Below are 26,792 nucleotides of genomic sequence, written 5' to 3' on the forward strand. Positions count from 1 at the left end.
GGTCCTCCTTGAGGAGTGGAGGAACATGGGGAGGCCCCCAGGAGATGGCTTTTCTCCGAGCCGCGGCTGGCTCATTTCGGGCCTATAAGTGGGCCGGGCGTGCGCACTCAGGCTCCCCACCACAAGCCTCCCTAGGGTCACGGGACCCACCCTTGACGTGACTCCTGAACCACCGTTGAGGGGTCACGTCACCCACCCCTGAGGGGTCACGTGACCCACCCCTGAGGGGTCTCGTGACCCACCCCACAGGGGTCACGTGACCCACCCCTGAGGGGTCACGTGACCCACCCCTGAGGGGTCACGTGACCCACCCCTGAGGGGTCTCGTTACCCACCCCTGAGGGGTCACGTGACCCACCCCTGAGGGGTCACGTGACCCACCCCTGAGGGGTCTCGTGACCCACCCCTGAGGGGTCACGTGACCCACCCCTGAGGGGTCACGTGACCCACCCCTGAGGGGTCTCGTGACCCACCCCTGAGGGGTCACGTGACCCACCCCTGAGGGGTCACGTGACCCACCCTTGAGGGGTCTCGTGACCTACCCTTTTGGGGTCACGTGACCACCCTTGAGGGGTCTCGTGACCCCCCCTTGAGGGGTCACTGCAGTTTTACAAGGTCCCTGAGCACCTGTTCGGGGAAACAGCAGCCCTCCCTGCCACTCAGAGGACCGCACGATTTCCCACAGGCCACACTGCCTAGCAGTACCTTCAGCCCCGCACAGACAGTGTGCTAAGGACAGACTTGGGTACCGGGGGCATGGGAGGGGGATTTCCCATGGAACTCTCTAAGGGCCCGGTGCCCTGTGTGGCCCGGGGAGTACCCATGCCGTTCCTTCACCCCGCAGGACACTTGCATCCAGCAATAAGCAGCCCTCTGCCTCCACGGGGCTCAAACACCTGGGCCCGGTGTGCGGGCACCTGGCATACGTGGAGGCAAACCCGCAGACCCCTCTGGCGCGAACCCACCACTGCGAAGATCCCCCTTTTCTTCCATCCGTTAAGGGGTCACGCTTGAGGAGTGGAGGAACATGGGGAGGCCCCCAGGAGATGGCTTTTCTCCGAGCCGCGGCTGGCTCGTTTCGGGCCTATACGTGGGCCGCCCATGCGCACTCAGGCTCCCAAGCACACACCTCCCTCGGCTCACCTGACCCACCCTTTAGAGGTCACAGCAGTTCCACAGGGTCCCTGGGCACCTGTCCGTGGACACAGGAGCCCTCCCTGCCACCTAGAGGACCACGCGATTTCCCCTGGGGAACACTGCCCAGAAGCACTCCCAGCCTCGCACAGACACTGTACGCAGGATAGACTTGTGGACCAGGGGCCTGGGCGGGGAATTTTCCAGGGAACTCTCTAAAGGCCAGGTGCCCTCTGTCACCCTGGGAGTGCCCATGCCTTCCCTTAACCCTGCAGGACACTATCATCCAGCAATAAGCAGCCCTCTGCCTCCACGGGGCTCAAACACCTGGGCCCATTGTGCGAGCACCTGGCGTTCGCGCAGGCAAACCCGCAGACCCCTCTGGCCCGAACCCACCACTGCGAAGATCCCCCTTTTCTTCCATCCGTAAAGGGGTCCTCCGTGAGGAGTGGAGGAACATGGGGAGGCCCCCAGGAGATGGATTTTCTCCGAGCCGCGGCTGGCTCATTTCGGGCCTATAAGTGGGCCGCATCTGCGCACTCAGGCTCCCCACCACAAGCCTCCCTCGGGTCACGGGACCCACCCTTGACGTGTCTCCTGAACCACCGTTGAGGGGTCACGTCACCCACCCCTGAGGGGTCTCGTGACCCACCCCTGAGGGGTCTTGTGACCCACCCCACAGGGGTCACGTGACCCACCCCTGAGGGGTCACGTGACCCACCCCTGAGGGGTCTCGTGACCCACCCCTGAGGGGTCACGTGACCCACCCCTGAGGGGTCACGTGACCCACACCTGAGGGGTCTCGTGACCCACCCCTGAGGGGTCACGTGACCCACCCCTGAGGGGTCTCGTGACCCACCCCTGAGGGGTCACGTGACCCACCCCTGAGGGGTCACGTGACCCACCCTTGAGGGGTCTCGTGACCTACCCTTTTGGGGTCACGTGACCACCCTTGAGGGGTCTCGTGACCCCCCCTTGAGGGGTCACTGCAGTTTTACAGGGTCCCTGCGCACCTGTTCGGGGAAACAGCAGCCCTCCCTGCCACTCAGAGGACCGCACGATTTCCCACAGCCCACACTGCCTAGCAGTACCTTCAGCCCCGCACAGACAGTGTGCTAAGGACAGACTTGGGTACCGGGGGCATGGGCGGGGGATTTCCCATGGAACTCTCTAAGGGCCCGGTGCCCTGTGTGGCCCGGGGAGTGCCCATGCCGTTCCTTGACCCCGCAGGACACTTGCATCCAGCAATAAGCAGCCCTCTGCCTCCACGGGGCTCAAACACCTGGGCCCGGTGTGCGGGCACCTGGCATACGTGGAGGCAAACCCGCAGACCCCTCTGGCGCGAACCCACCACTGCGAAGATCCCCCTTTTCTTCCATCCGTAAAGGGGTCACGCTTGAGGAGTGGAGGAACATGGGGAGGCCCCCAGGAGATGGCTTTTCTCCGAGCCGCGGCTGGCTCGTTTCGGGCCTATACGTGGGCTGCGCATGCGCACTCAGGCTCCCAAGCACACACCTCCCTCCGCTCAACTGACCCACCCTTTAGAGGTCACAGCAGTTCCACAGGGTCCCTGGGCACCTGTCCGTGGACACAGGAGCCCTCCCTGCCACTTAGAGGACCACGCGATTTCCCCTGGGGAACACTGCCCAGAAGCACTCCCAGCCGGGCACAGACACTGTACGCAGGATAGACTTGTGGACCAGGGGCCTGGGCGGGGAATTTTCCAGGGAACTCTCTAAAGGCCAGGTGCCCTCTGTCGCCCTGGGAGTGCCCATGCCTTCCCTTAACCCTGCAGGACACTATCATCCAGCAATAAGCAGCCCTCTGCCTCCACGGGGCTCAAACACCTGGGCCCATTGTGCGAGCACCTGGCGTTCGCGCAGGCAAACCCGCAGACCCCTCTGGCCCGAACCCACCACTGCGAAGATCCCCCTTTTCTTCCATCCGTAAAGGGGTCCTCCGTGAGGAGTGGAGGAACATGGGGAGGACCCCAGGAGATGGCTTTTCTCCGAGCCGCGGCTGGCTCATTTCGGGCCTATAAGTGGGCCGCGCGTGCGCACTCAGGCTCCCCACCACAAGCCTCCATCGGGTCACGGGACCCACCCTTGACGTGTCTCCTGAACCACCGTTGAGGGGTCACGTCACCCACCCCTGAGGGGTCACGTGACCCACCCCTGAGGGGTCTTGTGACCCACCCCACAGGGGTCACGTGACCCACCCCTGAGGGGTCACGTGACCCACCCCTGAGGGGTCACATGACCCACCCCTGAGGGGTCTCGTGAACCACCCCTGAGGGGTCACGTGACCCACCCCTGAGGGGTCTCGTGACCCACCCCTGAGGGGTCACGTGACCCACCCCTGAGGGGTCTCGTTACCCACCCCACAGGGGTCACGTGACCCACCCCTGAGGGGTCACGTGACCCACCCCTGAGGGGTCACGTGACCCACCCCTGAGGGGTCACGTGACCCCCCCTTGAGGGGTCACTGCAGTTTTACAGGGTCCCTGCGCACCTGTTCGGGGAAACAGCAGCCCTCCCTGCCACTCAGAGGACCGCACGATTTCCCACAGGCCACACTGCCTAGCAGTACCTTCAGTCCCGCACAGACAGTGTGCTAAGGACAGACTTGGGTACCGGGGGCATGGGCGGGGGATTTCCCATGGAACTCTCTAAGGGCCCGGTGCCCTGTGTGGCCCGGGGAGTGCCCATGCCGTTCCTTCACCCCGCAGGACACTTGCATCCAGCAATAAGCAGCCCTCTGCCTCCACGGGGCTCAAACACCTGGGCCCGGTGTGCGGGCACCTGGCGTACGTGGAGGCAAACCCGCAGATCCCTCTGGCGCGAACCCACCACTGCGAAGATCCCCCTTTTCTTCCATCCGTAAAGGGGTCACGCTTGAGGAATGGAGGAACATGGGGAGGCCCCCAGGAGATGGCTTTTCTCCGAGCCGCGGCTGGCTCGTTTCGGGCCTATACGTGGGCCGCGCATGCGCACTCAGGCTCCCAAGCACACACCTCCCTCCGCTCAACTGACCCACCCTTTAGAGGTCACAGCAGTTCCACAGGGTCCCTGGGCACCTGTCCGTGGACACAGGAGCCCTCCCTGCCACCTAGAGGACCACGCGATTTCCCCTGGGGAACACTGCCCAGAAGCACTCCCAGCCTCGCACAGACACTGTACGCAGGATAGACTTGTGGACCAGGGGCCTGGGCGGGGAATTTTCCAGGGAACTCTCTAAAGGCCAGGTGCCCTCTGTCGCCCTGGGAGTGCCCATGCCTTCCCTTAACCCTGCAGGACACTATCATCCAGCAATAAGCAGCCCTCTGCCTCCACGGGGCTCAAACACCTGGGCCCATTGTGCGAGCACCTGGCGTTCGCGCAGGCAAACCCGCAGACCCCTCTGGCCCGAACCCACCACTGCGAAGATCCCCCTTTTCTTCCATCCGTAAAGGGGTCCTCCGTGAGGAGTGGAGGAACATGGGGAGGCCCCCAGGAGATGGATTTTCTCCGAGCCGCGGCTGGCTCATTTCGGGCCTATAAGTGGGCCGCGTCTGCGCACTCAGGCTCCCCACCACAAGCCTCCCTCGGGTCACGGGACCCACCCTTGACGTGTCTCCTGAACCACCGTTGAGGGGTCACGTCACCCACCCCTGAGGGGTCTCGTGACCCACCCCTGAGGGGTCTTGTGACCCACCCCACAGGGGTCACGTGACCCACCCCTGAGGGGTCACGTGACCCACCCCTGAGGGGTCACGTGACCCACCCCTGAGGGGTCTCGTGACCCACCCCTGAGGGGTCACGTGACCCACACCTGAGGGGTCTCGTGACCCACCCCTGAGGGGTCACGTGACCCACCCCTGAGGGGTCACGTGACCCACCCCTGAGGGGTCTCGTGACCCACCCCTGAGGGGTCACGTGACCCACCCCTGAGGGGTCACGTGACCCACCCTTGAGGGGTCTCGTGACCTACCCTTTTGGGGTCACGTGACCACCCTTGAGGGGTCTCGTGACCCCCCCTTGAGGGGTCACTGCAGTTTTACAGGGTCCCTGCGCACCTGTTCGGGGAAACAGCAGCCCTCCCTGCCACTAAGAGGACCGCACGATTTCCCACAGGCCACACTGCCTAGCAGTACCTTCAGCCCCGCACAGACAGTGTGCTAAGGACAGACTTGGGTACCGGGGGCATGGGCGGGGGATTTCCCATGGAACTCTCTAAGGGCCCGGTGCCCTGTGTGGCCCGGGGAGTGCCCATGCCGTTCCTTCACCCCGCAGGACACTTGCATCCAGCAATAAGCAGCCCTCTGCCTCCACGGGGCTCAAACACCTGGGCCCGGTGTGCGGGCACCTGGCATACGTGGAGGCAAACCCGCAGACCCCTCTGGCGCGAACCCACCACTGCGAAGATCCCCCTTTTCTTCCATCCGTAAAGGGGTCACGCTTGAGGAGTGGAGGAACATGGGGAGGCCCCCAGGAGATGGCTTTTCTCCGAGCCGCGGCTGGCTCGTTTCGGGCCTATACGTGGGCTGCGCATGCGCACTCAGGCTCCCAAGCACACACCTCCCTCCGCTCAACTGACCCACCCTTTAGAGGTCACAGCAGTTCCACAGGGTCCCTGGGCACCTGTCCGTGGACACAGGAGCCCTCCCTGCCACTTAGAGGACCACGCGATTTCCCCTGGGGAACACTGCCCAGAAGCACTCCCAGCCGGGCACAGACACTGTACGCAGGATAGACTTGTGGACCAGGGGCCTGGGCGGGGAATTTTCCAGGGAACTCTCTAAAGGCCAGGTGCCCTCTGTCGCCCTGGGAGTGCCCATGCCTTCCCTTAACCCTGCAGGACACTATCATCCAGCAATAAGCAGCCCTCTGCCTCCACGGGGCTCAAACACCTGGGCCCATTGTGCGAGCACCTGGCGTTCGCGCAGGCAAACCCGCAGACCCCTCTGGCCCGAACCCACCACTGCGAAGATCCCCCTTTTCTTCCATCCGTAAAGGGGTCCTCCGTGAGGAGTGGAGGAACATGGGGAGGACCCCAGGAGATGGCTTTTCTCCGAGCCGCGGCTGGCTCATTTCGGGCCTATAAGTGGGCCGCGCGTGCGCACTCAGGCTCCCCACCACAAGCCTCCATCGGGTCACGGGACCCACCCTTGACGTGTCTCCTGAACCACCGTTGAGGGGTCACGTCACCCACCCCTGAGGGGTCACGTGACCCACCCCTGAGGGGTCTTGTGACCCACCCCACAGGGGTCACGTGACCCACCCCTGAGGGGTCACGTGACCCACCCCTGAGGGGTCACATGACCCACCCCTGAGGGGTCTCGTGAACCACCCCTGAGGGGTCACGTGACCCACCCCTGAGGGGTCTCGTGACCCACCCCTGAGGGGTCACGTGACCCACCCCTGAGGGGTCTCGTTACCCACCCCACAGGGGTCACGTGACCCACCCCTGAGGGGTCACGTGACCCACCCCTGAGGGGTCACGTGACCCACCCTTGAGGGGTCTCGTGACCTACCCTTTTGGGGTCACGTGACCACCCTTGAGGGGTCTCGTGACCCCCCCTTGAGGGGTCACTGCAGTTTTACAGGGTCCCTGCGCACCTGTTCGGGGAAACAGCAGCCCTCCCTGCCACTCAGAGGACCGCACGATTTCCCACAGGCCACACTGCCTAGCAGTACCTTCAGTCCCGCACAGACAGTGTGCTAAGGACAGACTTGGGTACCGGGGGCATGGGCGGGGGATTTCCCATGGAACTCTCTAAGGGCCCGGTGCCCTGTGTGGCCCGGGGAGTGCCCATGCCGTTCCTTCACCCCGCAGGACACTTGCATCCAGCAATAAGCAGCCCTCTGCCTCCACGGGGCTCAAACACCTGGGCCCGGTGTGCGGGCACCTGGCGTACGTGGAGGCAAACCCGCAGACCCCTCTGGCGCGAACCCACCACTGCGAAGATCCCCCTTTTCTTCCATCCGTAAAGGGGTCACGCTTGAGGAGTGGAGGAACATGGGGAGGCCCCCAGGAGATGGCTTTTCTCCGAGCCGCGGCTGGCTCGTTTCGGGCCTATACGTGGGCCGCGCATGCGCACTCAGGCTCCCAAGCACACACCTCCCTCGGCTCACCTGACCCACCTTTTAGAGGTGACAGCAGTTCCACAGGGTCCCTGGGCACCTGTCCGTGGACACAGGAGCCCTCCCTGCCGCCTAGAGGACCACGCGAATTCCCCTGGGGAACACTGCCCAGAAGCACTCCCAGCCTCGCACAGACACTGTACGCAGGATAGACTTGTGGACCAGGGGCCTGGGCGGGGAATTTTCCAGGGAACTCTCTAAAGGCCAGGTGCCCTCTGTCGCCCTGGGAGTGCCCACGCCTTCCCTTAACCCTGCAGGACACTATCATCCAGCAATAAGCAGCCCTCAGCCTCCACGGGGCTCAAACACCTGGGCCCGTTGTGCGAGCACCTGGCGTATGTGCAGGCAAACCCGCGGACCCCTCTGGCCCGAACCCACCACTGCGAAGATCCCCCTTTTCTTCCATCCGTAAAGGGGTCCTCCTTGAGGAGTGGAGGACCATGGGGAGGCCCCCAGGAGATGGCTTTCCTCCGAGCCGCGGCTGGCTCATTTCGGGCCTATAAGTGGGCCGCGCGTGCGCACTCAGGCTCCCCACCACAAGCCTCCCTCGGGTCACGGGACCCACCCTTGACGTGTCTCCTGAACCACGGTTGAGGGGTCACGTCACCCACCCCTGAGGGGTCACGGGAGCCACCCCTGAGGGGTCACGTGACCCACACCTGAGGGGTCTCGTGACCCACCCCTGAGGGGTCACGTGACCCACCCCTGAGGGGTCACGTGACCCACCCTTGAGAGGTCTCGTGACCTACCCTTTTGGGGTCACGTGACCCACTCTTTTGGGGTCCCGTGACCCACACCTGAGGGGTCCCGTGACCCACCCTTGAGGGGTCTCGTGACCCACCCCTGGGAGGTCACGTGCCCCACCCCCGAGGTGTCACGTGACCCACCCTTGGGGGTTCACGTGACCCAACCTTGAGGGGTCACATGACCCACCTTGAGAAATCACAGCAGTTTTACAGGGTCCCTGCGCACCTGTTCGGGGAAACAGCAGCCCTCCCTGCCACTCACAGGACCGCACGATTTCCCACAGGCCACACTGCCTAGCAGTACCTTCAGCCCCGCACAGACAGTGTGCTAAGGACAGACTTGGGTACCGGGGGCATGGGCGGGGGATTTCCCATGGAACTCTCTAAGGGCCCGGTGCCCTGTGTGGCCCGGGGAGTGCCCATGCCGTTCCTTGACCCCGCAGGACACTTGCATCCAGCAATAAGCAGCCCTCTGCCTCCACGGGGCTCAAACACCTGGGCCTGGTGTGCGGGCACCTGGTGTACCTGGAGGCAAACCCGCAGACCCCTCTGGCGCGAACCCACCACTGCGAAGATCCCCCTTTTCTTCCATCCGTAAAGGGGTCACGCTTGAGGAGTGGAGGAACATGGGGAGGCCCCCAGGAGATGGCTTTTCTCCGAGCCGCGGCTGGCTCGTTTCGGGCCTATACGTGGGCCGCGCATGCGCACTCAGGCTCCCAAGCACACACCTCCCTCCGCTCAACTGACCCACCCTTTAGAGGTCACAGCAGTTCCACAGGGTCCCTGGGCACCTGTCCGTGGACACAGGAGCCCTCCCTGCCACCTAGAGGACCACGCGATTTCCCCTGGGGAACACTGCCCAGAAGCACTCCCAGCCTCGCACAGACACTGTACGCAGGATAGACTTGTGGACCAGGGGCCTGGGCGGGGAATTTTCCAGGGAACTCTCTAAAGGCCAGGTGCCCTCTGTCGCCCTGGGAGTGCCCATGCCTTCCCTTAACCCTGCAGGACACTATCATCCAGCAATAAGCAGCCCTCTGCCTCCACGGGGCTCAAACACCTGGGCCCATTGTGCGAGCACCTGGCGTTCGCGCAGGCAAACCCGCAGACCCCTCTGGCCCGAACCCACCACTGCGAAGATCCCCCTTTTCTTCCATCCGTAAAGGGGTCCTCCGTGAGGAGTGGAGGAACATGGGGAGGCCCCCAGGAGATGGATTTTCTCCGAGCCGCGGCTGGCTCATTTCGGGCCTATAAGTGGGCCGCGTCTGCGCACTCAGGCTCCCCACCACAAGCCTCCCTCGGGTCACGGGACCCACCCTTGACGTGTCTCCTGAACCACCGTTGAGGGGTCACGTCACCCACCCCTGAGGGGTCTCGTGACCCACCCCTGAGGGGTCTTGTGACCCACCCCACAGGGGTCACGTGACCCACCCCTGAGGGGTCACGTGACCCACCCCTGAGGGGTCACGTGACCCACCCCTGAGGGGTCTCGTGACCCACCCCTGAGGGGTCACGTGACCCACACCTGAGGGGTCTCGTGACCCACCCCTGAGGGGTCACGTGACCCACCCCTGAGGGGTCACGTGACCCACCCCTGAGGGGTCTCGTGACCCACCCCTGAGGGGTCACGTGACCCACCCCTGAGGGGTCACGTGACCCACCCTTGAGGGGTCTCGTGACCTACCCTTTTGGGGTCACGTGACCACCCTTGAGGGGTCTCGTGACCCCCCCTTGAGGGGTCACTGCAGTTTTACAGGGTCCCTGCGCACCTGTTCGGGGAAACAGCAGCCCTCCCTGCCACTAAGAGGACCGCACGATTTCCCACAGGCCACACTGCCTAGCAGTACCTTCAGCCCCGCACAGACAGTGTGCTAAGGACAGACTTGGGTACCGGGGGCATGGGCGGGGGATTTCCCATGGAACTCTCTAAGGGCCCGGTGCCCTGTGTGGCCCGGGGAGTGCCCATGCCGTTCCTTCACCCCGCAGGACACTTGCATCCAGCAATAAGCAGCCCTCTGCCTCCACGGGGCTCAAACACCTGGGCCCGGTGTGCGGGCACCTGGCATACGTGGAGGCAAACCCGCAGACCCCTCTGGCGCGAACCCACCACTGCGAAGATCCCCCTTTTCTTCCATCCGTAAAGGGGTCACGCTTGAGGAGTGGAGGAACATGGGGAGGCCCCCAGGAGATGGCTTTTCTCCGAGCCGCGGCTGGCTCGTTTCGGGCCTATACGTGGGCTGCGCATGCGCACTCAGGCTCCCAAGCACACACCTCCCTCCGCTCAACTGACCCACCCTTTAGAGGTCACAGCAGTTCCACAGGGTCCCTGGGCACCTGTCCGTGGACACAGGAGCCCTCCCTGCCACTTAGAGGACCACGCGATTTCCCCTGGGGAACACTGCCCAGAAGCACTCCCAGCCTCGCACAGACACTGTACGCAGGATAGACTTGTGGACCAGGGGCCTGGGCGGGGAATTTTCCAGGGAACTCTCTAAAGGCCAGGTGCCCTCTGTCGCCCTGGGAGTGCCCATGCCTTCCCTTAACCCTGCAGGACACTATCATCCAGCAATAAGCAGCCCTCTGCCTCCACGGGGCTCAAACACCTGGGCCCATTGTGCGAGCACCTGGCGTTCGCGCAGGCAAACCCGCAGACCCCTCTGGCCCGAACCCACCACTGCGAAGATCCCCCTTTTCTTCCATCCGTAAAGGGGTCCTCCGTGAGGAGTGGAGGAACATGGGGAGGACCCCAGGAGATGGCTTTTCTCCGAGCCGCGGCTGGCTCATTTCGGGCCTATAAGTGGGCCGCGCGTGCGCACTCAGGCTCCCCACCACAAGCCTCCATCGGGTCACGGGACCCACCCTTGACGTGTCTCCTGAACCACAGTTGAGGGGTGACGTCACCCACCCCTGAGGGGTCACGTGACCCACCCCTGAGGGGTCTCATGACCCACCCCACAGGGGTCACGTGACCCACCCCTGAGGGGTCACGTGACCCACCCCTGAGGGGTCTCGTGACCCACTCCTGAGGGGTCTCGTGACCCACCCCTGAGGGGTCACGTGACCCACCCCTGAGGGGTCTCGTGACCCACCCCTGAGGGGTCACGTGACCCACCCCTGAGGGGTCACGTGACCCACCCTTGAGGGGTCTCGTGACCTACCCTTTTGGGGTCACGTGACCACCCTTGAGGGGTCTCGTGACCCCCCCTTGAGGGGTCACTGCAGTTTTACAAGGTCCCTGAGCACCTGTTCGGGGAAACAGCAGCCCTCCCTGCCACTCAGAGGACCGCACGATTTCCCACAGGCCACACTGCCTAGCAGTACCTTCAGCCCCGCACAGACAGTGTGCTAAGGACAGACTTGGGTACCGGGGGCATGGGAGGGGGATTTCCCATGGAACTCTCTAAGGGCCCGGTGCCCTGTGTGGCCCGGGGAGTACCCATGCCGTTCCTTCACCCCGCAGGACACTTGCATCCAGCAATAAGCAGCCCTCTGCCTCCACGGGGCTCAAACACCTGGGCCCGGTGTGCGGGCACCTGGCATACGTGGAGGCAAACCCGCAGACCCCTCTGGCGCGAACCCACCACTGCGAAGATCCCCCTTTTCTTCCATCCGTTAAGGGGTCACGCTTGAGGAGTGGAGGAACATGGGGAGGCCCCCAGGAGATGGCTTTTCTCCGAGCCGCGGCTGGCTCGTTTCGGGCCTATACGTGGGCCGCCCATGCGCACTCAGGCTCCCAAGCACACACCTCCCTCCGCTCAACTGACCCACCCTTTAGAGGTCACAGCAGTTCCACAGGGTCCCTGGGCACCTGTCCGTGGACACAGGAGCCCTCCCTGCCACCTAGAGGACCACGCGATTTCCCCTGGGGAACACTGCCCAGAAGCACTCCCAGCCTCGCACAGACACTGTACGCAGGATAGACTTGTGGACCAGGGGCCTGGGCGGGGAATTTTCCAGGGAACTCTCTAAAGGCCAGGTGCCCTCTGTCACCCTGGGAGTGCCCATGCCTTCCCTTAACCCTGCAGGACACTATCATCCAGCAATAAGCAGCCCTCTGCCTCCACGGGGCTCAAACACCTGGGCCCATTGTGCGAGCACCTGGCGTTCGCGCAGGCAAACCCGCAGACCCCTCTGGCCCGAACCCACCACTGCGAAGATCCCCCTTTTCTTCCATCCGTAAAGGGGTCCTCCGTGAGGAGTGGAGGAACATGGGGAGGCCCCCAGGAGATGGATTTTCTCCGAGCCGCGGCTGGCTCATTTCGGGCCTATAAGTGGGCCGCATCTGCGCACTCAGGCTCCCCACCACAAGCCTCCCTCGGGTCACGGGACCCACCCTTGACGTGTCTCCTGAACCACCGTTGAGGGGTCACGTCACCCACCCCTGAGGGGTCTCGTGACCCACCCCTGAGGGGTCTTGTGACCCACCCCACAGGGGTCACGTGACCCACCCCTGAGGGGTCACGTGACCCACCCCTGAGGGGTCTCGTGACCCACCCCTGAGGGGTCACGTGACCCACACCTGAGGGGTCTCGTGACCCACCCCTGAGGGGTCACGTGACCCACCCCTGAGGGGTCTCGTGACCCACCCCTGAGGGGTCACGTGACCCACCCTTGAGGGGTCTCGTGACCTACCCTTTTGGGGTCACGTGACCACCCTTGAGGGGTCTCGTGACCCCCCCTTGAGGGGTCACTGCAGTTTTACAGGGTCCCTGCGCACCTGTTCGGGGAAACAGCAGCCCTCCCTGCCACTCAGAGGACCGCACGATTTCCCACAGCCCACACTGCCTAGCAGTACCTTCAGCCCCGCACAGACAGTGTGCTAAGGACAGACTTGGGTACCGGGGGCATGGGCGGGGGATTTCCCATGGAACTCTCTAAGGGCCCGGTGCCCTGTGTGGCCCGGGGAGTGCCCATGCCGTTCCTTCACCCCGCAGGACACTTGCATCCAGCAATAAGCAGCCCTCTGCCTCCACGGGGCTCAAACACCTGGGCCCGGTGTGCGGGCACCTGGCATACGTGGAGGCAAACCCGCAGACCCCTCTGGCGCGAACCCACCACTGCGAAGATCCCCCTTTTCTTCCATCCGTAAAGGGGTCACGCTTGAGGAGTGGAGGAACATGGGGAGGCCCCCAGGAGATGGCTTTTCTCCGAGCCGCGGCTGGCTCGTTTCGGGCCTATACGTGGGCTGCGCATGCGCACTCAGGCTCCCAAGCACACACCTCCCTCCGCTCAACTGACCCACCCTTTAGAGGTCACAGCAGTTCCACAGGGTCCCTGGGCACCTGTCCGTGGACACAGGAGCCCTCCCTGCCACTTAGAGGACCACGCGATTTCCCCTGGGGAACACTGCCCAGAAGCACTCCCAGCCGGGCACAGACACTGTACGCAGGATAGACTTGTGGACCAGGGGCCTGGGCGGGGAATTTTCCAGGGAACTCTCTAAAGGCCAGGTGCCCTCTGTCGCCCTGGGAGTGCCCATGCCTTCCCTTAACCCTGCAGGACACTATCATCCAGCAATAAGCAGCCCTCTGCCTCCACGGGGCTCAAACACCTGGGCCCATTGTGCGAGCACCTGGCGTTCGCGCAGGCAAACCCGCAGACCCCTCTGGCCCGAACCCACCACTGCGAAGATCCCCCTTTTCTTCCATCCGTAAAGGGGTCCTCCGTGAGGAGTGGAGGAACATGGGGAGGACCCCAGGAGATGGCTTTTCTCCGAGCCGCGGCTGGCTCATTTCGGGCCTATAAGTGGGCCGCGCGTGCGCACTCAGGCTCCCCACCACAAGCCTCCATCGGGTCACGGGACCCACCCTTGACGTGTCTCCTGAACCACCGTTGAGGGGTCACGTCACCCACCCCTGAGGGGTCACGTGACCCACCCCTGAGGGGTCTTGTGACCCACCCCACAGGGGTCACGTGACCCACCCCTGAGGGGTCACGTGACCCACCCCTGAGGGGTCACATGACCCACCCCTGAGGGGTCTCGTGAACCACCCCTGAGGGGTCACGTGACCCACCCCTGAGGGGTCTCGTGACCCACCCCTGAGGGGTCACGTGACCCACCCCTGAGGGGTCTCGTTACCCACCCCACAGGGGTCACGTGACCCACCCCTGAGGGGTCACGTGACCCACCCCTGAGGGGTCACGTGACCCACCCCTGAGGGGTCACGTGACCCCCCCTTGAGGGGTCACTGCAGTTTTACAGGGTCCCTGCGCACCTGTTCGGGGAAACAGCAGCCCTCCCTGCCACTCAGAGGACCGCACGATTTCCCACAGGCCACACTGCCTAGCAGTACCTTCAGTCCCGCACAGACAGTGTGCTAAGGACAGACTTGGGTACCGGGGGCATGGGCGGGGGATTTCCCATGGAACTCTCTAAGGGCCCGGTGCCCTGTGTGGCCCGGGGAGTGCCCATGCCGTTCCTTCACCCCGCAGGACACTTGCATCCAGCAATAAGCAGCCCTCTGCCTCCACGGGGCTCAAACACCTGGGCCCGGTGTGCGGGCACCTGGCGTACGTGGAGGCAAACCCGCAGACCCCTCTGGCGCGAACCCACCACTGCGAAGATCCCCCTTTTCTTCCATCCGTAAAGGGGTCACGCTTGAGGAGTGGAGGAACATGGGGAGGCCCCCAGGAGATGGCTTTTCTCCGAGCCGCGGCTGGCTCGTTTCGGGCCTATACGTGGGCCGCGCATGCGCACTCAGGCTCCCAAGCACACACCTCCCTCCGCTCAACTGACCCACCCTTTAGAGGTCACAGCAGTTCCACAGGGTCCCTGGGCACCTGTCCGTGGACACAGGAGCCCTCCCTGCCACCTAGAGGACCACGCGATTTCCCCTGGGGAACACTGCCCAGAAGCACTCCCAGCCTCGCACAGACACTGTACGCAGGATAGACTTGTGGACCAGGGGCCTGGGCGGGGAATTTTCCAGGGAACTCTCTAAAGGCCAGGTGCCCTCTGTCGCCCTGGGAGTGCCCATGCCTTCCCTTAACCCTGCAGGACACTATCATCCAGCAATAAGCAGCCCTCTGCCTCCACGGGGCTCAAACACCTGGGCCCATTGTGCGAGCACCTGGCGTTCGCGCAGGCAAACCCGCAGACCCCTCTGGCCCGAACCCACCACTGCGAAGATCCCCCTTTTCTTCCATCCGTAAAGGGGTCCTCCGTGAGGAGTGGAGGAACATGGGGAGGCCCCCAGGAGATGGATTTTCTCCGAGCCGCGGCTGGCTCATTTCGGGCCTATAAGTGGGCCGCGTCTGCGCACTCAGGCTCCCCACCACAAGCCTCCCTCGGGTCACGGGACCCACCCTTGACGTGTCTCCTGAACCACCGTTGAGGGGTCACGTCACCCACCCCTGAGGGGTCTCGTGACCCACCCCTGAGGGGTCTTGTGACCCACCCCACAGGGGTCACGTGACCCACCCCTGAGGGGTCACGTGACCCACCCCTGAGGGGTCACGTGACCCACCCCTGAGGGGTCTCGTGACCCACCCCTGAGGGGTCACGTGACCCACACCTGAGGGGTCTCGTGACCCACCCCTGAGGGGTCACGTGACCCACCCCTGAGGGGTCACGTGACCCACCCCTGAGGGGTCTCGTGACCCACCCCTGAGGGGTCACGTGACCCACCCCTGAGGGGTCACGTGACCCACCCTTGAGGGGTCTCGTGACCTACCCTTTTGGGGTCACGTGACCACCCTTGAGGGGTCTCGTGACCCCCCCTTGAGGGGTCACTGCAGTTTTACAGGGTCCCTGCGCACCTGTTCGGGGAAACAGCAGCCCTCCCTGCCACTAAGAGGACCGCACGATTTCCCACAGGCCACACTGCCTAGCAGTACCTTCAGCCCCGCACAGACAGTGTGCTAAGGACAGACTTGGGTACCGGGGGCATGGGCGGGGGATTTCCCATGGAACTCTCTAAGGGCCCGGTGCCCTGTGTGGCCCGGGGAGTGCCCATGCCGTTCCTTCACCCCGCAGGACACTTGCATCCAGCAATAAGCAGCCCTCTGCCTCCACGGGGCTCAAACACCTGGGCCCGGTGTGCGGGCACCTGGCATACGTGGAGGCAAACCCGCAGACCCCTCTGGCGCGAACCCACCACTGCGAAGATCCCCCTTTTCTTCCATCCGTAAAGGGGTCACGCTTGAGGAGTGGAGGAACATGGGGAGGCCCCCAGGAGATGGCTTTTCTCCGAGCCGCGGCTGGCTCGTTTCGGGCCTATACGTGGGCTGCGCATGCGCACTCAGGCTCCCAAGCACACACCTCCCTCCGCTCAACTGACCCACCCTTTAGAGGTCACAGCAGTTCCACAGGGTCCCTGGGCACCTGTCCGTGGACACAGGAGCCCTCCCTGCCACTTAGAGGACCACGCGATTTCCCCTGGGGAACACTGCCCAGAAGCACTCCCAGCCTCGCACAGACACTGTACGCAGGATAGACTTGTGGACCAGGGGCCTGGGCGGGGAATTTTCCAGGGAACTCTCTAAAGGCCAGGTGCCCTCTGTCGCCCTGGGAGTGCCCATGCCTTCCCTTAACCCTGCAGGACACTATCATCCAGCAATAAGCAGCCCTCTGCCTCCACGGGGCTCAAACACCTGGGCCCATTGTGCGAGCACCTGGCGTTCGCGCAGGCAAACCCGCAGACCCCTCTGGCCCGAACCCACCACTGCGAAGATCCCCCTTTTCTTCCATCCGTAAAGGGGTCCTCCGTGAGGAGTGGAGGAACATGGGGAGGACCCCAGGAGATGGCTTTTCTCCGAGCCGCGGCTGGCTCATTTCGGGCCTATAAGTGGGCCGCGCGTGCGCACTCAGGCTCCCCACCACAAGCCTCCATCGGGTCACGGGACCCACCCTTGACGTGTCTCCTGAACCACCGTTGAGGGGTCACGTCACCCACCCCTGAGGGGTCACGTGACCCACCCCTGAGGGGTCTTGTGACCCACCCCACAGGGGTCACGTGACCCACCCCTGAGGGGTCACGTGACCCACCCCTGAGGGGTCACATGACCCACCCCTGAGGGGTCTCGTGAACCACCCCTGAGGGGTCACGTGACCCACCCCTGAGGGGTCTCGTGACCCACCCCTGAGGGGTCACGTGACCCACCCCTGAGGGGTCTCGTTACCCACCCCACAGGGGTCACGTGACCCACCCCTGAGGGGTCACGTGACCCACCCCTGAGGGGTCACGTGACCCACCCTTGAGGGGTCTCGTGACCTACCCTTTTGGGGTCACGTGACCACCCTTGAGGGGTCTCGTGACCCCCCCTTGAGGGGTCACTGCAGTTTTACAGGGTCCCTGCGCACCTGTTCGGGGAAACAGCAGCCCTCCCTGCCACTCAGAGGACCGCACGATTTCCCACAGGCCACACTGCCTAGCAGTACCTTCAGTCCCGCACAGACAGTGTGCTAAGGACAGACTTGGGTACCGGGGGCATGGGCGGGGGATTTCCCATGGAACTCTCTAAGGGCCCGGTGCCCTGTGTGGCCCGGGGAGTGCCCATGCCGTTCCTTCACCCCGCAGGACACTTGCATCCAGCAATAAGCAGCCCTCTGCCTCCACGGGGCTCAAACACCTGGGCCCGGTGTGCGGGCACCTGGCGTACGTGGAGGCAAACCCGCAGACCCCTCTGGCGCGAACCCACCACTGCGAAGATCCCCCTTTTCTTCCATCCGTAAAGGGGTCACGCTTGAGGAGTGGAGGAACATGGGGAGGCCCCCAGGAGATGGCTTTTCTCCGAGCCGCGGCTGGCTCGTTTCGGGCCTATACGTGGGCTGCGCATGCGCACTCAGGCTCCCAAGCACACACCTCCCTCCGCTCAACTGACCCACCCTTTAGAGGTCACAGCAGTTCCACAGGGTCCCTGGGCACCTGTCCGTGGACACAGGAGCCCTCCCTGCCACTTAGAGGACCACGCGATTTCCCCTGGGGAACACTGCCCAGAAGCACTCCCAGCCTCGCACAGACACTGTACGCAGGATAGACTTGTGGACCAGGGGCCTGGGCGGGGAATTTTCCAGGGAACTCTCTAAAGGCCAGGTGCCCTCTGTCGCCCTGGGAGTGCCCATGCCTTCCCTTAACCCTGCAGGACACTATCATCCAGCAATAAGCAGCCCTCTGCCTCCACGGGGCTCAAACACCTGGGCCCATTGTGCGAGCACCTGGCGTTCGCGCAGGCAAACCCGCAGACCCCTCTGGCCCGAACCCACCACTGCGAAGATCCCCCTTTTCTTCCATCCGTAAAGGGGTCCTCCGTGAGGAGTGGAGGAACATGGGGAGGACCCCAGGAGATGGCTTTTCTCCGAGCCGCGGCTGGCTCATTTCGGGCCTATAAGTGGGCCGCGCGTGCGCACTCAGGCTCCCCACCACAAGCCTCCATCGGGTCACGGGACCCACCCTTGACGTGTCTCCTGAACCACCGTTGAGGGGTCACGTCACCCACCCCTGAGGGGTCACGTGACCCACCCCTGAGGGGTCTTGTGACCCACCCCACAGGGGTCACGTGACCCACCCCTGAGGGGTCACGTGACCCACCCCTGAGGGGTCACATGACCCACCCCTGAGGGGTCTCGTGAACCACCCCTGAGGGGTCACGTGACCCACCCCTGAGGGGTCTCGTGACCCACCCCTGAGGGGTCACGTGACCCACCCCTGAGGGGTCTCGTTACCCACCCCACAGGGGTCACGTGACCCACCCCTGAGGGGTCACGTGACCCACCCCTGAGGGGTCACGTGACCCACCCTTGAGGGGTCTCGTGACCTACCCTTTTGGGGTCACGTGACCACCCTTGAGGGGTCTCGTGACCCCCCCTTGAGGGGTCACTGCAGTTTTACAGGGTCCCTGCGCACCTGTTCGGGGAAACAGCAGCCCTCCCTGCCACTCAGAGGACCGCACGATTTCCCACAGGCCACACTGCCTAGCAGTACCTTCAGTCCCGCACAGACAGTGTGCTAAGGACAGACTTGGGTACCGGGGGCATGGGCGGGGGATTTCCCATGGAACTCTCTAAGGGCCCGGTGCCCTGTGTGGCCCGGGGAGTGCCCATGCCGTTCCTTCACCCCGCAGGACACTTGCATCCAGCAATAAGCAGCCCTCTGCCTCCACGGGGCTCAAACACCTGGGCCCGGTGTGCGGGCACCTGGCGTACGTGGAGGCAAACCCGCAGACCCCTCTGGCGCGAACCCACCACTGCGAAGATCCCCCTTTTCTTCCATCCGTAAAGGGGTCACGCTTGAGGAGTGGAGGAACATGGGGAGGCCCCCAGGAGATGGCTTTTCTCCGAGCCGCGGCTGGCTCGTTTCGGGCCTATACGTGGGCCGCGCATGCGCACTCAGGCTCCCAAGCACACACCTCCCTCGGCTCACCTGACCCACCTTTTAGAGGTGACAGCAGTTCCACAGGGTCCCTGGGCACCTGTCCGTGGACACAGGAGCCCTCCCTGCCGCCTAGAGGACCACGCGAATTCCCCTGGGGAACACTGCCCAGAAGCACTCCCAGCCTCGCACAGACACTGTACGCAGGATAGACTTGTGGACCAGGGGCCTGGGCGGGGAATTTTCCAGGGAACTCTCTAAAGGCCAGGTGCCCTCTGTCGCCCTGGGAGTGCCCACGCCTTCCCTTAACCCTGCAGGACACTATCATCCAGCAATAAGCAGCCCTCAGCCTCCACGGGGCTCAAACACCTGGGCCCGTTGTGCGAGCACCTGGCGTATGTGCAGGCAAACCCGCGGACCCCTCTGGCCCGAACCCACCACTGCGAAGATCCCCCTTTTCTTCCATCCGTAAAGGGGTCCTCCTTGAGGAGTGGAGGACCATGGGGAGGCCCCCAGGAGATGGCTTTCCTCCGAGCCGCGGCTGGCTCATTTCGGGCCTATAAGTGGGCCGCGCGTGCGCACTCAGGCTCCCCACCACAAGCCTCCCTCGGGTCACGGGACCCACCCTTGACGTGTCTCCTGAACCACGGTTGAGGGGTCACGTCACCCACCCCTGAGGGGTCACGGGAGCCACCCCTGAGGGGTCACGTGACCCACACCTGAGGGGTCTCGTGACCCACCCCTGAGGGGTCACGTGACCCACCCCTGAGGGGTCACGTGACCCACCCTTGAGAGGTCTCGTGACCTACCCTTTTGGGGTCACGTGACCCACTCTTTTGGGGTCCCGTGACCCACACCTGAGGGGTCCCGTGACCCACCCTTGAGGGGTCTCGTGACCCACCCCTGGGAGGTCACGTGCCCCACCCCCGAGGTGTCACGTGACCCACCCTTGGGGGTTCACGTGACCCAACCTTGAGGGGTCACATGACCCACCTTGAGAAATCACAGCAGTTTTACAGGGTCCCTGCGCACCTGTTCGGGGAAACAGCAGCCCTCCCTGCCACTCACAGGACCGCACGATTTCCCACAGGCCACACTGCCTAGCAGTACCTTCAGCCCCGCACAGACAGTGTGCTAAGGACAGACTTGGGTACCGGGGGCATGGGCGGGGGATTTCCCATGGAACTCTCTAAGGGCCCGGTGCCCTGTGTGGCCCGGGGAGTGCCCATGCCGTTCCTTGACCCCGCAGGACACTTGCATCCAGCAATAAGCAGCCCTCTGCCTCCACGGGGCTCAAACACCTGGGCCTGGTGTGCGGGCACCTGGTGTACCTGGAGGCAAACCCGCAGACCCCTCTGGCGCGAACCCACCACTGCGAATATCCCCCTTTTCTTCCATCCGTAAAGGGGTCACGCTTGAGGAGTGGAAGAACATGGGGAGGCCCCCAGGAGATGGCTTTTCTCCGAGCCGCGGCTGGCTCATTTCGGGCCTATAAGTGGGCCGCGCGTGCGCACTCAGGCTCCCCACCACAAGCCTCCCTCGGGTCACGGGACCCACACCCTTGACGTGTCTCCTGAACCACAGTTGAGGGGTGACGTCACCCACCCCTGAGGGGTCACGTGACCCACCCCTGAGGGGTCTCATGACCCACCCCACAGGGGTCACGTGACCCACCCCTGAGGGGTCACGTGACCCACCCCTGAGGGGTCTCGTGACCCACTCCTGAGGGGTCACGTGACCCACTCCTGAGGGGTCTCGTGACCCACCCCTGAGGGGTCACGTGACCCACCCTTGAGGGGTCTCGTGACCTACCCTTTTGGGGTCACTTGACCCACCCTTGAGGGGTCTCGTGACCCACCCTTGTGGGGTCACAGCAGTTTTACAGGGTCCCTGCGCACCTGTTCGGTGAAACAGCAGCCCTCCCTGCCACTCAGAGGACCGCACGATTTCCCACAGGCCACACTGCCTAGCAGTACCTTCAGTCCCGCACAGACAGTGTGCTAAGGACAGACTTGGGTACCGGGGGCATGGGCGGGGGATTTCCCATGGAACTCTCTAAGGGCCCGGTGCCCTGTGTGGCCCTGGGAGTGCACATGCCGTTCCTTGACCCCGCAGGACACTTGCATCCAGCAATAAGCAGCCCTCTCCCTCCATAGGGCTCAAACACCTGGGCCCGGTGTGCGGGCACCTGGCGTACGTGGAGGCAAACCCGCAGACCCCTCTGGCGCGAACCCACCACTGCGAAGATCCCCCTTTTCTTCCATCCGTAAAGGGGTCCTCCTTGAGGAGTGGAGGAACATGGGGAGGCCCCCAGGAGATGGCTTTTCTCCGAGCCGCGGCTGGCTCATTTCGGGCCTATAAGTGGGCCGGGCGTGCGCACTCAGGCTCCCCACCACAAGCCTCCCTAGGGTCACGGGACCCACCCTTGACGTGACTCCTGAACCACCGTTGAGGGGTCACGTCACCCACCCCTGAGGGGTCACGTGACCCACCCCTGAGGGGTCTCGTGACCCACCCCACAGGGGTCACGTGACCCACCCCTGAGGGGTCACGTGACCCACCCCTGAGGGGTCACGTGACCCACCCCTGAGGGGTCTCGTTACCCACCCCTGAGGGGTCACGTGACCCACCCCTGAGGGGTCACGTGACCCACCCCTGAGGGGTCTCGTGACCCACCCCTGAGGGGTCACGTGACCCACCCCTGAGGGGTCACGTGACCCACCCCTGAGGGGTCTCGTGACCCACCCCTGAGGGGTCACGTGACCCACCCCTGAGGGGTCACGTGACCCACCCTTGAGGGGTCTCGTGACCTACCCTTTTGGGGTCACGTGACCACCCTTGAGGGGTCTCGTGACCCCCCCTTGAGGGGTCACTGCAGTTTTACAAGGTCCCTGAGCACCTGTTCGGGGAAACAGCAGCCCTCCCTGCCACTCAGAGGACCGCACGATTTCCCACAGGCCACACTGCCTAGCAGTACCTTCAGCCCCGCACAGACAGTGTGCTAAGGACAGACTTGGGTACCGGGGGCATGGGAGGGGGATTTCCCATGGAACTCTCTAAGGGCCCGGTGCCCTGTGTGGCCCGGGGAGTACCCATGCCGTTCCTTCACCCCGCAGGACACTTGCATCCAGCAATAAGCAGCCCTCTGCCTCCACGGGGCTCAAACACCTGGGCCCGGTGTGCGGGCACCTGGCATACGTGGAGGCAAACCCGCAGACCCCTCTGGCGCGAACCCACCACTGCGAAGATCCCCCTTTTCTTCCATCCGTTAAGGGGTCACGCTTGAGGAGTGGAGGAACATGGGGAGGCCCCCAGGAGATGGCTTTTCTCCGAGCCGCGGCTGGCTCGTTTCGGGCCTATACGTGGGCCGCCCATGCGCACTCAGGCTCCCAAGCACACACCTCCCTCCGCTCAACTGACCCACCCTTTAGAGGTCACAGCAGTTCCACAGGGTCCCTGGGCACCTGTCCGTGGACACAGGAGCCCTCCCTGCCACCTAGAGGACCACGCGATTTCCCCTGGGGAACACTGCCCAGAAGCACTCCCAGCCTCGCACAGACACTGTACGCAGGATAGACTTGTGGACCAGGGGCCTGGGCGGGGAATTTTCCAGGGAACTCTCTAAAGGCCAGGTGCCCTCTGTCACCCTGGGAGTGCCCATGCCTTCCCTTAACCCTGCAGGACACTATCATCCAGCAATAAGCAGCCCTCTGCCTCCACGGGGCTCAAACACCTGGGCCCATTGTGCGAGCACCTGGCGTTCGCGCAGGCAAACCCGCAGACCCCTCTGGCCCGAACCCACCACTGCGAAGATCCCCCTTTTCTTCCATCCGTAAAGGGGTCCTCCGTGAGGAGTGGAGGAACATGGGGAGGCCCCCAGGAGATGGATTTTCTCCGAGCCGCGGCTGGCTCATTTCGGGCCTATAAGTGGGCCGCATCTGCGCACTCAGGCTCCCCACCACAAGCCTCCCTCGGGTCACGGGACCCACCCTTGACGTGTCTCCTGAACCACCGTTGAGGGGTCACGTCACCCACCCCTGAGGGGTCTCGTGACCCACCCCTGAGGGGTCTTGTGACCCACCCCACAGGGGTCACGTGACCCACCCCTGAGGGGTCACGTGACCCACCCCTGAGGGGTCTCGTGACCCACCCCTGAGGGGTCACGTGACCCACCCCTGAGGGGTCACGTGACCCACACCTGAGGGGTCTCGTGACCCACCCCTGAGGGGTCACGTGACCCACCCCTGAGGGGTCTCGTGACCCACCCCTGAGGGGTCACGTGACCCACCCCTGAGGGGTCACGTGACCCACCCTTGAGGGGTCTCGTGACCTACCCTTTTGGGGTCACGTGACCACCCTTGAGGGGTCTCGTGACCCCCCCTTGAGGGGTCACTGCAGTTTTACAGGGTCCCTGCGCACCTGTTCGGGGAAACAGCAGCCCTCCCTGCCACTCAGAGGACCGCACGATTTCCCACAGCCCACACTGCCTAGCAGTACCTTCAGCCCCGCACAGACAGTGTGCTAAGGACAGACTTGGGTACCGGGGGCATGGGCGGGGGATTTCCCATGGAACTCTCTAAGGGCCCGGTGCCCTGTGTGGCCCGGGGAGTGCCCATGCCGTTCCTTCACCCCGCAGGACACTTGCATCCAGCAATAAGCAGCCCTCTGCCTCCACGGGGCTCAAACACCTGGGCCCGGTGTGCGGGCACCTGGCATACGTGGAGGCAAACCCGCAGACCCCTCTGGCGCGAACCCACCACTGCGAAGATCCCCCTTTTCTTCCATCCGTAAAGGGGTCACGCTTGAGGAGTGGAGGAACATGGGGAGGCCCCCAGGAGATGGCTTTTCTCCGAGCCGCGGCTGGCTCGTTTCGGGCCTATACGTGGGCTGCGCATGCGCACTCAGGCTCCCAAGCACACACCTCCCTCCGCTCAACTGACCCACCCTTTAGAGGTCACAGCAGTTCCACAGGGTCCCTGGGCACCTGTCCGTGGACACAGGAGCCCTCCCTGCCACTTAGAGGACCACGCGATTTCCCCTGGGGAACACTGCCCAGAAGCACTCCCAGCCGGGCACAGACACTGTACGCAGGATAGACTTGTGGACCAGGGGCCTGGGCGGGGAATTTTCCAGGGAACTCTCTAAAGGCCAGGTGCCCTCTGTCGCCCTGGGAGTGCCCATGCCTTCCCTTAACCCTGCAGGACACTATCATCCAGCAATAAGCAGCCCTCTGCCTCCACGGGGCTCAAACACCTGGGCCCATTGTGCGAGCACCTGGCGTTCGCGCAGGCAAACCCGCAGACCCCTCTGGCCCGAACCCACCACTGCGAAGATCCCCCTTTTCTTCCATCCGTAAAGGGGTCCTCCGTGAGGAGTGGAGGAACATGGGGAGGACCCCAGGAGATGGCTTTTCTCCGAGCCGCGGCTGGCTCATTTCGGGCCTATAAGTGGGCCGCGCGTGCGCACTCAGGCTCCCCACCACAAGCCTCCATCGGGTCACGGGACCCACCCTTGACGTGTCTCCTGAACCACCGTTGAGGGGTCACGTCACCCACCCCTGAGGGGTCACGTGACCCACCCCTGAGGGGTCTTGTGACCCACCCCACAGGGGTCACGTGACCCACCCCTGAGGGGTCACGTGACCCACCCCTGAGGGGTCACATGACCCACCCCTGAGGGGTCTCGTGAACCACCCCTGAGGGGTCACGTGACCCACCCCTGAGGGGTCTCGTGACCCACCCCTGAGGGGTCACGTGACCCACCCCTGAGGGGTCTCGTTACCCACCCCACAGGGGTCACGTGACCCACCCCTGAGGGGTCACGTGACCCACCCCTGAGGGGTCACGTGACCCACCCCTGAGGGGTCACGTGACCCCCCCTTGAGGGGTCACTGCAGTTTTACAGGGTCCCTGCGCACCTGTTCGGGGAAACAGCAGCCCTCCCTGCCACTCAGAGGACCGCACGATTTCCCACAGGCCACACTGCCTAGCAGTACCTTCAGTCCCGCACAGACAGTGTGCTAAGGACAGACTTGGGTACCGGGGGCATGGGCGGGGGATTTCCCATGGAACTCTCTAAGGGCCCGGTGCCCTGTGTGGCCCGGGGAGTGCCCATGCCGTTCCTTCACCCCGCAGGACACTTGCATCCAGCAATAAGCAGCCCTCTGCCTCCACGGGGCTCAAACACCTGGGCCCGGTGTGCGGGCACCTGGCGTACGTGGAGGCAAACCCGCAGACCCCTCTGGCGCGAACCCACCACTGCGAAGATCCCCCTTTTCTTCCATCCGTAAAGGGGTCACGCTTGAGGAGTGGAGGAACATGGGGAGGCCCCCAGGAGATGGCTTTTCTCCGAGCCGCGGCTGGCTCGTTTCGGGCCTATACGTGGGCCGCGCATGCGCACTCAGGCTCCCAAGCACACACCTCCCTCCGCTCAACTGACCCACCCTTTAGAGGTCACAGCAGTTCCACAGGGTCCCTGGGCACCTGTCCGTGGACACAGGAGCCCTCCCTGCCACCTAGAGGACCACGCGATTTCCCCTGGGGAACACTGCCCAGAAGCACTCCCAGCCTCGCACAGACACTGTACGCAGGATAGACTTGTGGACCAGGGGCCTGGGCGGGGAATTTTCCAGGGAACTCTCTAAAGGCCAGGTGCCCTCTGTCGCCCTGGGAGTGCCCATGCCTTCCCTTAACCCTGCAGGACACTATCATCCAGCAATAAGCAGCCCTCTGCCTCCACGGGGCTCAAACACCTGGGCCCATTGTGCGAGCACCTGGCGTTCGCGCAGGCAAACCCGCAGACCCCTCTGGCCCGAACCCACCACTGCGAAGATCCCCCTTTTCTTCCATCCGTAAAGGGGTCCTCCGTGAGGAGTGGAGGAACATGGGGAGGCCCCCAGGAGATGGATTTTCTCCGAGCCGCGGCTGGCTCATTTCGGGCCTATAAGTGGGCCGCGTCTGCGCACTCAGGCTCCCCACCACAAGCCTCCCTCGGGTCACGGGACCCACCCTTGACGTGTCTCCTGAACCACCGTTGAGGGGTCACGTCACCCACCCCTGAGGGGTCTCGTGACCCACCCCTGAGGGGTCTTGTGACCCACCCCACAGGGGTCACGTGACCCACCCCTGAGGGGTCACGTGACCCACCCCTGAGGGGTCACGTGACCCACCCCTGAGGGGTCTCGTGACCCACCCCTGAGGGGTCACGTGACCCACACCTGAGGGGTCTCGTGACCCACCCCTGAGGGGTCACGTGACCCACCCCTGAGGGGTCACGTGACCCACCCCTGAGGGGTCTCGTGACCCACCCCTGAGGGGTCACGTGACCCACCCCTGAGGGGTCACGTGACCCACCCTTGAGGGGTCTCGTGACCTACCCTTTTGGGGTCACGTGACCACCCTTGAGGGGTCTCGTGACCCCCCCTTGAGGGGTCACTGCAGTTTTACAGGGTCCCTGCGCACCTGTTCGGGGAAACAGCAGCCC

This window comes from Desmodus rotundus, chromosome 3 (genome assembly GCF_022682495.2).
Source record: "Desmodus rotundus isolate HL8 chromosome 3, HLdesRot8A.1, whole genome shotgun sequence".
Classification (NCBI taxonomy): Eukaryota; Metazoa; Chordata; class Mammalia; order Chiroptera; family Phyllostomidae; genus Desmodus; species Desmodus rotundus.